We start from the raw sequence: 12405 nt of genomic DNA, 5'->3' as shown, positions 1-12405 counted from the left end.
AGAATGATGTATCAAAGGAGACGCTGATGTGGTCTAGAATCAAGGCAGCCAGGTGCTTAGTAAGGATGATGTTTGCTAATTTAAAAAGAGGGAGGGGGAAGTTACACGCATCTTCTGTCTAAAAACAGGGACAGAAGCACCGTTGAATTCAAGCTGCGTCATTTATTCCGTCACTGTCATGCCTGTGCTACCTTCCCCTCCTCTTCTACTGTATTCTTCCATTTCTTCAGTTTCCGCCCACACGAATTGTTGCTACCACCTATTCTCCTCCAAGGGAGTTAGGAGGGTGGACTGGCAGCTTTAGCTCCCTGGAGAGCTGGTGCAGCTAGAGCTCTGGAAATAAGCTCACTGTGAGTGCTGGACCCCTTCTGAGCAGTGAGATTACATACTGTGCTAACATGTTTGCAGTTCCGTATTTTAAGCTCTGTGTGATTACAAATGTTTAATAGGCTAGTAAGATCACCCATAGGAAAATGTTAGTAGAAACTATATTTCAGAACAATTTCCAAATGCTTTTCTTCCCCTGGCTCTAAGAATCAGGGCAGGATTGAGAGACTGTTCACTTGTAATAGGATAAAAGTAGAGGGCTGCTTACTTCAAAGACTTTTGGATCAAGCTTTTAAGGAGAGCAATTAAAAATGTATCCATAGCAGGACACGGATGTACACTGATATACAAGGGGAATGACTTTATTTTCTTTTTTCAATACTCAGATATGAATAAGGCTCCCTGCGTCACGCTCTCCCAGGATCTCTGAGAGGCATTCCTTCTGTTTCAAAGTGCCTTTACACCAATTTACAAAATATGACAATAAAATAATAAAAAAAAATCATTAACAAATGCCACAATGAGTGTTGACCTTCTTAGGAATTGCCCTTGGAGACTGTATGTTGATGATAATTATGTTACCATGGCTTAAAACATTTTATTGCAGCACTGTTCACAATAGCAAAGACTTGGAACCAACCCAAATGTCCAACAATGATAGACTGGATTAAGAAAATGTGGCACATATACACCATGGAATACTATGCAGCCATAAAAAATGATGAGTTCATGTCCTTCGTAGGGACATGGATGAAGCTGGAAACCATCATTCTCAGCAAACTATCGCAAGGACAATAAACCAAACACCACATGTTCTCACTCATAGGTGGGAATTGAACAATGAGAATACATGGACACAGGAAGGGGAACATCACACACTGGGGCCTGTTGTGGGGTGGGGGGAGGGGGGAGGGATAGCATTAGGAGATATACCTAATGCTAAATGATGAGTTAATGGGTGTGGCACACCAACATGGCACATGTATACACATGTAACAAACCTGCACGTTGTGCACATGTATCCTAAAACTTAAAGTATAATTAAAAAAAAAAGATTTCCACTTAAAAAATAGAAAAAAAAAACATTTTTGGAGCTCCTCTTCTTGAATTGTGTTCAGAGAGCTGGTTTTACAAACCACCTAAGAAAATGAATTCGTTACCTTGTACTCACGCCTCATCTTTCTCACTGCTGAGTGCATTCAGGGTGAGTTTAAAAACTGAGATATTTCATAATCAGTTTGAATTTGATGGAATCATATTTGTCATTGATGGTATTTACCAGTTTCTGACTTAAATAACTCTTAATTCAAGTATTCATGAATTGCTTATTGAATTTCAGCAAGCAGTTCATGAATTGTTCAGCATCTAGCAAGATTAATTAAATAATATCTACAATATTTCCATAGAAATGGGATTATTATAACTAATTTGCAGTATTTTCATATGGCAAATCAAAAGAAAATAATATTTTAAAAACTTATGAAGAAGCATGGTTCATGTGTTTTCAGAAGTTCTAGAGAATGACACTGTCGCCCTGGGGAGGAGACTGACACGGTAAATTCTATGAGCTTCAAGAGAAATGTAATGCAGAAAACGGAAAAGACAATGATTAAAAATAAAATAATAACTTTGTAGTTTTGACTATAATAACCAATGAGGGAAAATAAAATTCAATTTCTCAGTTGCATATGAGTAACTCAAACATAGCAACTATAAATACAGTCCCTAATTTAAAAAACAATTCAAACACCATATGTTTGGTTTCTTATTTTTCTCAATTTTGTTTCTTGCTTCTCAAATGTATATAGGCTTTTTGAAAACTTTATGTTAATTGCTAAGTAACCAGTGAAGGCAACGGAACACAATTTTTAATATCAAGTTTCACTGAAATGCCAATATAATGTAAAAGCTCTCCAAAATCAGTTTTGAGTTATTTAAAATTAATCTCTACCATACTATGGATCATCAGCTATTGTCAAATGAATAACATTCTAATTATGCAAATCGATTTAATATAACTGAATAAAATTTTTAAAACACAAGTAATAGGTCATGAATAGGTTATATTGCAAATGTTCATTGACTATTATTACAAAATGTAACTCACAGTACAGGCATGCCTCAAATATACTGTGGGTTCAGTTCCAGACCACTTCAATAAAGTGAGTCACAAATTTTTTGTTTTCCCAGTGCATATGAAAATGATGTTTACACTACAGTGTAGTCTAAGTGTGTAGTAGCATTATATATAAAAAATAGACATAACTTAATTTAAAAATACTTAATTTAAAAATACTAATTAAAAAATACTTAATTTAAAAATATTTTAATTTAAAAATAATTTAAAAATACTAAGAAATGCTAACAATCATCTAAGCCTTCAGCAAGTTGTAATCTTTTGGCTGGTAGAGGGTTTTGCCTCGAGGCTGATGGCTGCAGACAGATCAGGATGGTGGTTGCAGAAGGCTGGGTTTCTTTCTTTTTTTTTAATTATTTTTATTTTTTTTTATTTTATTATTTTTATACTTTAAGTTTTAGGGTACATGTGCACAATGTGCAGGTTAGTTAAATATGTATACATGTGCCATGCTGGTGTGCTGCACCCGTTAACTTGTCATTTAGCATTAGGTATATCTCCTAAAGCTATCCCTCCCCCCTCCCCCCACCCCACAACAGACCCCAGAGTGTGACGTTCCCCTTCCTGTGTCCATGTAGTCTCGTTGTTCAATTCCCACCTATGAGTGAGAATATGCGGTGTTTGGTTTTTTGTTCCTGCAATAGTTTACTGAGAATGATGATTTCCAGTTTCATCCATGTCCCTACAAAGGACATGAACTCATCATTTTTTATGGCTGCATAGTATTCCATGGTGTATATGTGCCACATTTTCTTAATCCAGTATATCATCGTTGGACATTTGGGTTGGTTCCAAGTCTTTGCTATTGTGAATAGTGCCGCAATAAACATACATGTGCATGTGTCTTTATAGCAGCAGGATTTATAGTCCTTTGGGTATATACCCAGTAATGGGATGGCTGGGTCAAATGGTATTTCTAGTTCTAGATCCCTGAGGAATCGCCACACTGACTTCCACAATGGTTGAACTAGTTTACAGTCCCACCAATAGTGTAAAAGTGTTCCTATTTCTCCACATCCTCTCCAGCACCTGTTGTTTCCTGACTTTTTAATTATTGCCATTCTAACTGGTGTGAGATGATATCTCATTGTGGTTTTGATTTGCATTTCTCTGATGGCCAGTGATGGTGAACATTTTTTCATGTGTTTTTTGGCTGCATAAATGTCTTCTTTTGAGAAGTGTCTGTTCATGTCCTTTGCCCACTTTTTGATGGGGTTGTTTTTTTCTTGTAAATTTGTTGGAGTTCATTGTAGATTCTAGATATTAGCCCTTTGTCAGATGAGTAGGTTGCGAACATTTTCTCCCATTTTGTAGGTTGCCTGTTCACTCTGATGGTAGTTTCTTTTGCTGTGCAGAAGCTCTTTAGTTTAATGAGATCCCATTTGTCAATTTTGGCTTTTGTTGCCATTGCTTTTGGTGTTTTAGACATGAAGTCCTTGCCCATGCCTATGTCCTGAATGGTAATGCCTAGGTTTTCTTCTAGGGTTTTTATGATTTTAAGTCTAACATTTAAGTCTTTAATCCATCTTGAATTAATTTTTGTATAAGATGTAAGGAGGGGATCCAGTTTCAGCTTTCTACATATGGCTAGCCAGTTTTCCCAGCACCATTTATTAAACAGGGAATCCTTTCCCCATTGCTTGTTTTTCTCAGGTTTGTCAAAGATCAGATAGTTGTAGATATGTGGCATTATTTCTGAGGGCTCTGTTCTGTTCCATTGATCTATATCTCTGTTTTGGTACAAGTACCATGCTGTTTTGGTTACTGTAGCCTTGTAGTATAGTTTGAAGTCAGGTAGCATGATGCCTCCAGCTTTGTTCTTTTGGCTTAGGATTGACTTGGCGATGCAGGCTCTTTTTTGATTTCATATGAACTTTAAAGTAGTTTTTTCAAATTCTGTGAAGAAAGTCATTGGTAGCTTGATGGGGATGGCATTGAATCTATTAATTACCTTGGGCAGTATGGCCATTTTCATGATATTGATTCTTCCTACCCATGAGCATGGAATGTTCTTCCATTTGTTTGTATCCTCTTTTATTTCATTGAGCAGTGGTTTGTAGTTCTCCTTGAAGAGGTCCTTCACGTCCCTTGTAAGTTGGATTCCTAGGTATTTTATTCTCTTTGAAGCAATTGTGAATGGGAGTTCACTCGTGATTTGGCTCTCTGTTTGTCTGTTATTGGTGTCCTTAAAATAAGACAACAATGAAGTTTGCCACATCAATGGACTCCTCATTTCATGAAAATTTCTCTGTAGCATGCAATGATGTTTGGTGGCAGTTTATCCACAGCACAACTTCTTTCAACTTGGATTCAATCCTTTCAAACTCTGCCACTAGTTTATCAACTAAATTTATGACTATTCTAAATACTTTGTTGTCATTTCATTTATTTATTTCTTTTCTTTCTTTCTTTTTTTTTTTTTAAATTGAGACAGAGTCTCGCTCTGTTGCCCAGGCTGAAGTGGAGTGGCATGATCTCAAGTCGCTGCAGCCTCCACCTCCTGGGTTCAAGTCATTATCCCACCTCAGTTTCCTGAGTAGCTGGGATTACAGGCACACACCACCATGACTGGCTAATTTTTGTATTTTTAGTAGAGACAGGGTTTCACCATGTTGGCTAGGCTGGTCTATAACTCCTGACCTCACGTGATCCACCTGCCACAGCCTCCCAAAGTGCTGGGAATACAGACATGAACCACCACGCCTGGCCTTTTTGTTGTCATTTCAACAATATTCACAACATCTTCACCAGAAGTACATTCCGTCTCAAGAAACTACTTCCTTTGTTCATCCATAAGAAACAATGCTTCATTCATTCAAGTTTTATGAGATTGCAGCAATTAAGTAACATTACGAACTCCTCCACTTCCAATTGTCTTGCTATAGCCACCACACCCACAATTACTTCCTTCACTGGAGTCTGAACTCCTCATGGTCATCTCTGAGGGTTGGACTCAACTTCTTTCAAATTGCTGTTAATGTTAACATTTTTATTTCCTCCCATGAATCACAAATGCTTTTAATGGCATCTAAAATGCTGAATCTTTTCTAGAAGTTTATCCATCTATTTTGTCCATATACATCCATAGTGATCTATGGCAACTCTAGCCTTACAAAATGTATTTCTTGATCCACAGACTTCAGAATAGGTATTATGTTATCAGGAATGGAAACAGTATTAACTTCATTGTACTTCTCCTTTAGAGCTCTTGGGTGACTAAGTGCATTCTTGATGAGCAGTAATATTTAGAAAGGAATCTTTTTTTCTGAGCAGTAGGTCTCAACAGTGGGCTTAAAATATTCAGCAAGCTATGCTGTAAACAGATGTGTTGTCATCCAGGCTTTGTCATTCCATTTATAGAGCACAGGCAGAGTAGATTTAGAATAATTCTCAAGGGCCCTAAGATTTTTGGAATGCTTAATGAGTACTTGAGTACTGCCTTTAACTTTGAGTCATCAGCTGCATTAGCCTGTGGCAAGAGAGTCAGCCTGTTCTTTCACACTTTGAAACCAGGTATTGACTTCTTCTCTCTAGCTATTAAAGTCCTACCTGGCATTTTTTTTCCAAAGTCTGTTTCATCTGCATTAAAAAATTCTATTGTTTAGTTACAGCCACTTTCATCAGTTCTTTTAGGTAGATTTGGATAACTTCCTGCTACTTCTCCATCAGCACTTGACACTTTACCTTGTATTTGATGCTGTGGACATGGCTTCTTTTCTTAAACCTTATGAACCACCCTCTGCTAGCTTTAGACATTTTTTCTACAGCCTTTTCACGTCTCTCAGCCTTTATAAGATAGAAGAGAGTTGGGACCTTGCTCTAAATTCTGCTTTGGCAAGGGACTTTTGTGGCTACTTTCTTCTTTTATCCAGATCACTAAAAATAAAAATAAATAAATAAATAAAACTTTCCCAGACAAGCAGTAAGGTTGCTGCTTCTTTTTCTTTTCTTTTCTTTTTTTTTTTTTTTTTGAGACAGAGTCTTGCTCTGTCGCCCAGGCTGGAGTGCAGTGGCTCGATCTTGGCTCACTGCAAGCTCTGCCTCCTGGGTTCACACCATTCTCCTGCCTCAGCCTCCTGAGTAGCTGGAACTACAGGCATCCACCACCACGCCCAGCTAATTTTTTGTATTTTTTAGTAGAGATGGGTTTCACCATGTTAGCCAGGATGGTCTCGATCTCCTGACCTCGTGATCCGCCCACCTCGGCCTCCCAAAGTGCTGGGATTACAGGCATGAGCCACCGCACCTGGCCCTTTTTTTTTTTCCGCTTTAATTAATCATGGGTTCACTGGGGTAGCACTTTTAATTTCTTTCAATAATCTTTCCTCTGCATTTACAACTTGGCCAACTGTTTGGTGCAAGAGGCCTAGCTTTTGGCCTGTCTTGGCTTTTGACATGCCTTACTGATTAAGTTGAATCATTTCTAGCTTCTGATTTAAAGGAAGATGAATAACTCTTTCCTTCACTTGAATACTTAGAAGCACTTGAAGGATTATTGCTTGGCCTTTTCAATATATTGTTTTCTGTCAGGATAAGGACTGATATCTAACTGAGATGCAAAATTTTTAAGCACAGTTAAGCACCATGACTTAGGCAGTCTCATGCAGGGTATGCTCAGTTTCTGCAAAATCATAATAAAAAAGAATATTTTTCCATTTTACTTCCTTTCTCAGTAATCAACATAGCATCCTGATTTATGGGGGAAGAGATGTGGTCAAACCCACAGGTAATTGATACAGAAGCCATTTGCAAAAGCCTGCTGAAACCCAAGGGCTTTTTCCACCACCACCCCTGCTTCCCCAGAAGAGAATGACATGGTTTGGTTGCTTATGTCCATTATCCCATTATTTTTGTTCAACTCTTGATTGTTTCTCTATGTTAGAGGATGTGTAATAAACGGTCTTGCTGCTTACTGAGATTTGTACCTTGTAGGAGACAAAAATAAGACAAGATACTAATTACTCTTTTTGTGTGATTCCAAATGCTCAAACAGGCTACTCTGGTATTTATCATCCTTTCCATATCTCAGGATTCAACTTTTAAGCACCTTGCTACTCAAAGTGGGGTACATCAGCAGCAACATTGAGATCACCTGGCAGTTTGTTGGAAACAATGAATCTCAGATACACTTTAGACCCATGGAATAAACAGCTGCATTTAGTAATATATCCTAGCGAATCTCATGCATGTCAATATTTGAAAAGCACTACATTAGGAGACAGAACTATCTGGGTATGAATTCTGGTATTACCTCTTAAAAACTTTGTGACCCTGGCCAACTAAGGATCATATTCATCATAGGTGAAACAGAAATAATAAAGACTCCTCCTTCGACTGCTCCCAGTGCGGGGCCTCGCAGGCGATGAGAGCCGAGCACCCACCAGCCAGAGCCACGCACCCGCTGCTTCCGGAGCCCTCGGGGCGGTGGACTGGCTCACGGTGCAGATTCTTCCTAACCTGTTGGTGAGAACTACAACACAAGATGCCCGCAAATAAGCCCAAGGGTCAGAATAATTTGGCCTTACACAAAGTCATCACGGTGGGCAGTGCCGGTGTGGGCAAGGCAGCTCTGACTCTACAGTTCATGTACGATGAGTTTGTGGAGGACTATGAGCTTATCAAATAAGGCACCTATCGGAAGAAAGTAGTACTGGATGGCGAGGAAGTACAGATCGATATCGTAGAAACAGCTGGGCAGGAGGGCTATGCTGCAATTAGGGACAACTATTTCCGAAGCAGAGAGGGGTTTCTGTGTCTTCTCTATTACAGAAATGGAATCCTTTGCAGCTACAGCTGACTTCAGGGAGCAGATTTTAAGAGTAAAAGAAGATGAGAATGTTTCATTTCTACTGGTTGGTAACAAATCAAATTTAGAAGATAAAAGGCCGGTTTCTGTAAAAGAGGCAAAAAACAGAGCTGGCCAGTGGAATGTTAACTATGTGGAAACATCTGCTAAAACACGAGCTAATGTTGACAGGGTATTTTTTGATTTAATGAGAGAAATTCGAGCAAAAAAGATGGAAGACAGCAAAGAAAAGAATGGAAAAAAGAAGAGGAAAAGTTCAACCAAGAGAATCAGAGAAAGATGCTGCATTTTATAATCAAAGTCCAAATTCCTTTCTTATCTTGACCATACTAATAAATACAATTTATAAGCATTGCCATTGAAGGCTCAATTACTGAAATTACTTTAACATTTTGGAAATTGTTGTATATCACTAAAAGCATGAATTGGAACTGCAATAAAAGTCAAATTTACTTAAAAAAGAAATAAATGTGGCTTCACCAAGAAGCAAATTTCAACTTATTTCATTATGGCCTGCATTTATCATCGTCCTGAATGTAGCATATGAGCTTGTGTTTCTCGGGCAGTCTTTCTTGAAATGTAAAATAAAGAGGTGAGATGGGGGTAGGTAATGGGAGGAAAGGTGACTTTCTCTCGTATTTTTTAAATAAAGCTTAAATTTTATGTCATTTAAAAATATATTGGTCTTCTACTACCTTGAAAAATGACAATTGTGAACATGATAAACTGTACCACTTTTTTTAAACCATCGTTATGCAAAATTTAGAAGAAAAAGTTATTGGTATGGTTGTTGCATGTAGTTAAACTGAGAGTAATTCATCTGTGAATCTGCTTTAATTACCTGGTGACTAATTTAGAAAAGTGCTGTAAACGTGTACATGGAAATTTTTGAATATACCTTAATTTAGAAACTGAAAAATATCTGGTTATATCATTCTGGATGTGTTCTTACTGACACCAGGGTTCCACTGCCCTGTGTGTCGTGGTGAGAAAATATATGCCCAGCATGGAGTACTGCTTTTGCATAGAAGATCCTTGAGAAGTAACTGGCTGCTAGGACTCTGCCTAAATTTAAAATGTTGGCTATTCTCTGTTTCTTGAAAATAAGATTCCAGATCTCTTTGATCGCTTTTAATAAACTGCAAGGTCATTTAAAATGAAGGACCAGCATGTAGTTGTAAGAGAATTTTTGACTGCAAGGATTCAGCAGCAGTTTGAATGAACTCTCTTTTTCTCTAAGATGCTGGTTCCTGGAAATCACTCTCTGCCAGTGGTGAATATGTAAGTGTTAAGTTTTTAATCTCCTGGGAGCAGGGCACAGGAAGAAAATGTCAATAATGTGAATGTATTTTGCACTGGAACACTTTGGGAAAATATTCATGCTTGCCATCTGTTCATTTCCAAGTTTGTATTCATGAAGTTACAGTTTTATATAGGAATTATTAGGAGTAAATTTTGTCTTTATGTTCATAATGAAGAACACTGTAGCTACATTTTCAGAAGTTAACATCAAGCAGTCAAACCGGGATACAGTGCAGAAAATATGTTTGGCACACACTGACCAAACATTAGGCTGTGTCACCATTGCGTGGTGTCCCAGCTAGAAGAATTCTAGCATGTTATTTGGGGACATAATTTCAGTGGGAAATACGCCACTGTCAGATTTTTTTTTTTCCTCTTTGCAGTGGGGCTAGGACAGTCGATTCAACAGAGTATTTTTTTTCTTTTTGCTCAGTCCTACTTTCAACAGGTCAAAGATGTGTTCAGGTGGCAGTCCAGGTAATAGGTGTGTGTGTACGTAAAGTTAAAAATAGGCTTTTTAGGAACTCGCTCTTTAGATAGGACATCCAGCTTCTCATGTTAAACATTTATGCTTAAAGAATTTGAGATGTACATCTTTCATATTTCTCATAGGCTATGCCATGTGCAGAATTCGTAACCAATGTAACACTGGCCAGTGGGTCTAGCAATCTCCCTGTATACTCGTTATAGTCTTATTTAACCAGGGGTCCTAACCACTAACATTGTGACTTTGCTTTGAGACCTTTTCTCTCCTGGATACTGAAGTGCTATGAAGCCAACTGACAAAGATGCATCATGTGTCTTAGGCTGGTGCCACGACCTGATTTGTTTATTTGCAATTTGAGCCATTTAAAAACCAATAAACTTCTTTTAAAAAAACAAATAATAATAATACGTTTGTAGGTTTTTGTGCATACATTTTGGCATTGAAGAGGGTTTCTTCCACCTCTTTTTCCATATAACATAAAAATAGTCCTTAATGTCCTATTGGGACATTGCACCATCTATCAAAAGACTGTATCTGACAAACTCTCCGTGCTCCATAGTCAAGCAGAGCTGAATTTCACCCCTGGCTCTGTCTCTTTCAAGATTTTTATGAAGATTAAATGACATAATTAAAGTGAAAATGTCTGGTAGTTTTTCCAGAACATAATAAGAATTGAACAAAGTTTATCTAATGAATATTAATTTGCTCTATAACAATTGAGTGAAATGAGTGTTGCCTTGTTTGTTCATGTAAAAGCACCAGACTCTCATGCTAAGATCCAACTCACTGACCATAGTTTTTTGACATTCTTGAAGACATTTCTTTTCTAGAAAGCTGGCGTAGCACTGAGTCCTTAGCATATTTTGGCCATAAAGCTTTCAGGATTTAAAAAGTTGATTCCTTGATTATCTGGCCATGCTACTTTTCTTTCTTCTCTCTTTCTCTCTTTCAACTATTCCCATCCTCATCTCTTAATTGAATCTTCTACCCTTTCAAATTTCCTGATTTCAGCTCTTAGATAAAAAACAAACTTAAAAAATGAGCTCACACTAACAAATTTCTAGTACAAAATAATTTTCCTATAGATATACATTAAAAGAGTATTTCTTAATCCAAGTGAATTTTTATTTTGTGTTTATATTATTGTGACTCATTCACAAACACACTAAAATGTATATTATTTCATTAAAAAAGATTTATTGAGAGCCTGCTATGCAGCAGACACTTTTTTAGGCAACGAGGACTTAGTTCAGAAGTAGACAAAAAAATCTTGCCCTGCTGGAACAACCAGACGTCCACATACAAAACAATCAGTGTAGACACAGACATTATGCCCTTCACAAAAATTAACTCAAAATAGGTCACAGGCCTAAAACACAAGAACATAAAACTCCTGGAGGATAACATAGAAGTAAATCCAGATAACCTTGGATTTGGTTTTGACTTTTTAGATACAACACCAAAGGTACAATCCATGACAAAAATAATTGATAATCTGGGCTTCATTAAAGTTAAAAACTTCTCTGTGAAAGAAAATGGGAAGAGAATGAGAAGAGAAGCCAAAGACTGGGAGAAAATATTTGCAGGCCTTAGGACTATTAACCAAAACACAAACAAAAAAACCTCTTAAAACTCAAAAGGAGAAAACAAAAAGGCTGATTTAAAAATGGACCAAAGACATTAACAGGTATACAGATGGCAAATTCACACTCAAAATACTCTCCATGTCACGTCATTATGGAAATGAAAATTAAAGCAGCAATGAATTATTACTACACACCTATTAGAATGACCAAAATGAAGAACACTGACAACACCAAATGCTGGTGAGGATATAGAGCACCCAGATCTCTCATTCATTACCGGTGAGAATATAAAATGGTACACCCACTTTGGAATAGAGATTGACAGTTTCTTACAAAATTAAACAAATATTTACTATATGATCCAAGAGCAGTAGAAGTTCTTGGTACTTCCCCAAAGGAATCAGAAGCTTATTTTCACAAAAAAAACCTACACATAGATATTTATAGTAGCTTTGTTCATAATTGCTAACGCTTGGAAACAATCAAGATAGCCTTCAGTAGGTGAATGGATAAAGTATTGTATATTCAGAGAATGCAACATTATACAGCACTAAAAAAAATAAACTATTATGCCATGTAAAAATACGGAAGAAACTTTTACACCCATTACTATGTGAAATAAGCCAATCTGAGAAAAGTTACATATTGTATTTCAACAATATAATATTCTGGAAAAGGCAAAACTGTGGAGACTAAAAAGATCAGTAGCTGTCCAGAGTTGAGTTGAGGGTTGAGGAAGGCAGAATTAGTAGACAGAGCA

At 37.2% G+C, this 12405-nt stretch overlaps 1 pseudogene; it reads left to right on the top strand.

Annotated features, from left to right (window-relative positions):
- Window positions 1-7946: 7946 nt before the first annotated feature.
- On the top strand, window positions 7947-8621 carry LOC129010162 (ras-related protein Ral-A-like; annotated as a pseudogene).
- Window positions 8622-12405: the final 3784 nt, after the last annotated feature.

This window comes from Pongo pygmaeus, chromosome 10, assembly GCF_028885625.2.
Source record: "Pongo pygmaeus isolate AG05252 chromosome 10, NHGRI_mPonPyg2-v2.0_pri, whole genome shotgun sequence".
Lineage (NCBI taxonomy): Eukaryota > Metazoa > Chordata > Mammalia > Primates > Hominidae > Pongo > Pongo pygmaeus.
This window is presented reverse-complemented; position numbering and strand designations above follow the sequence as displayed.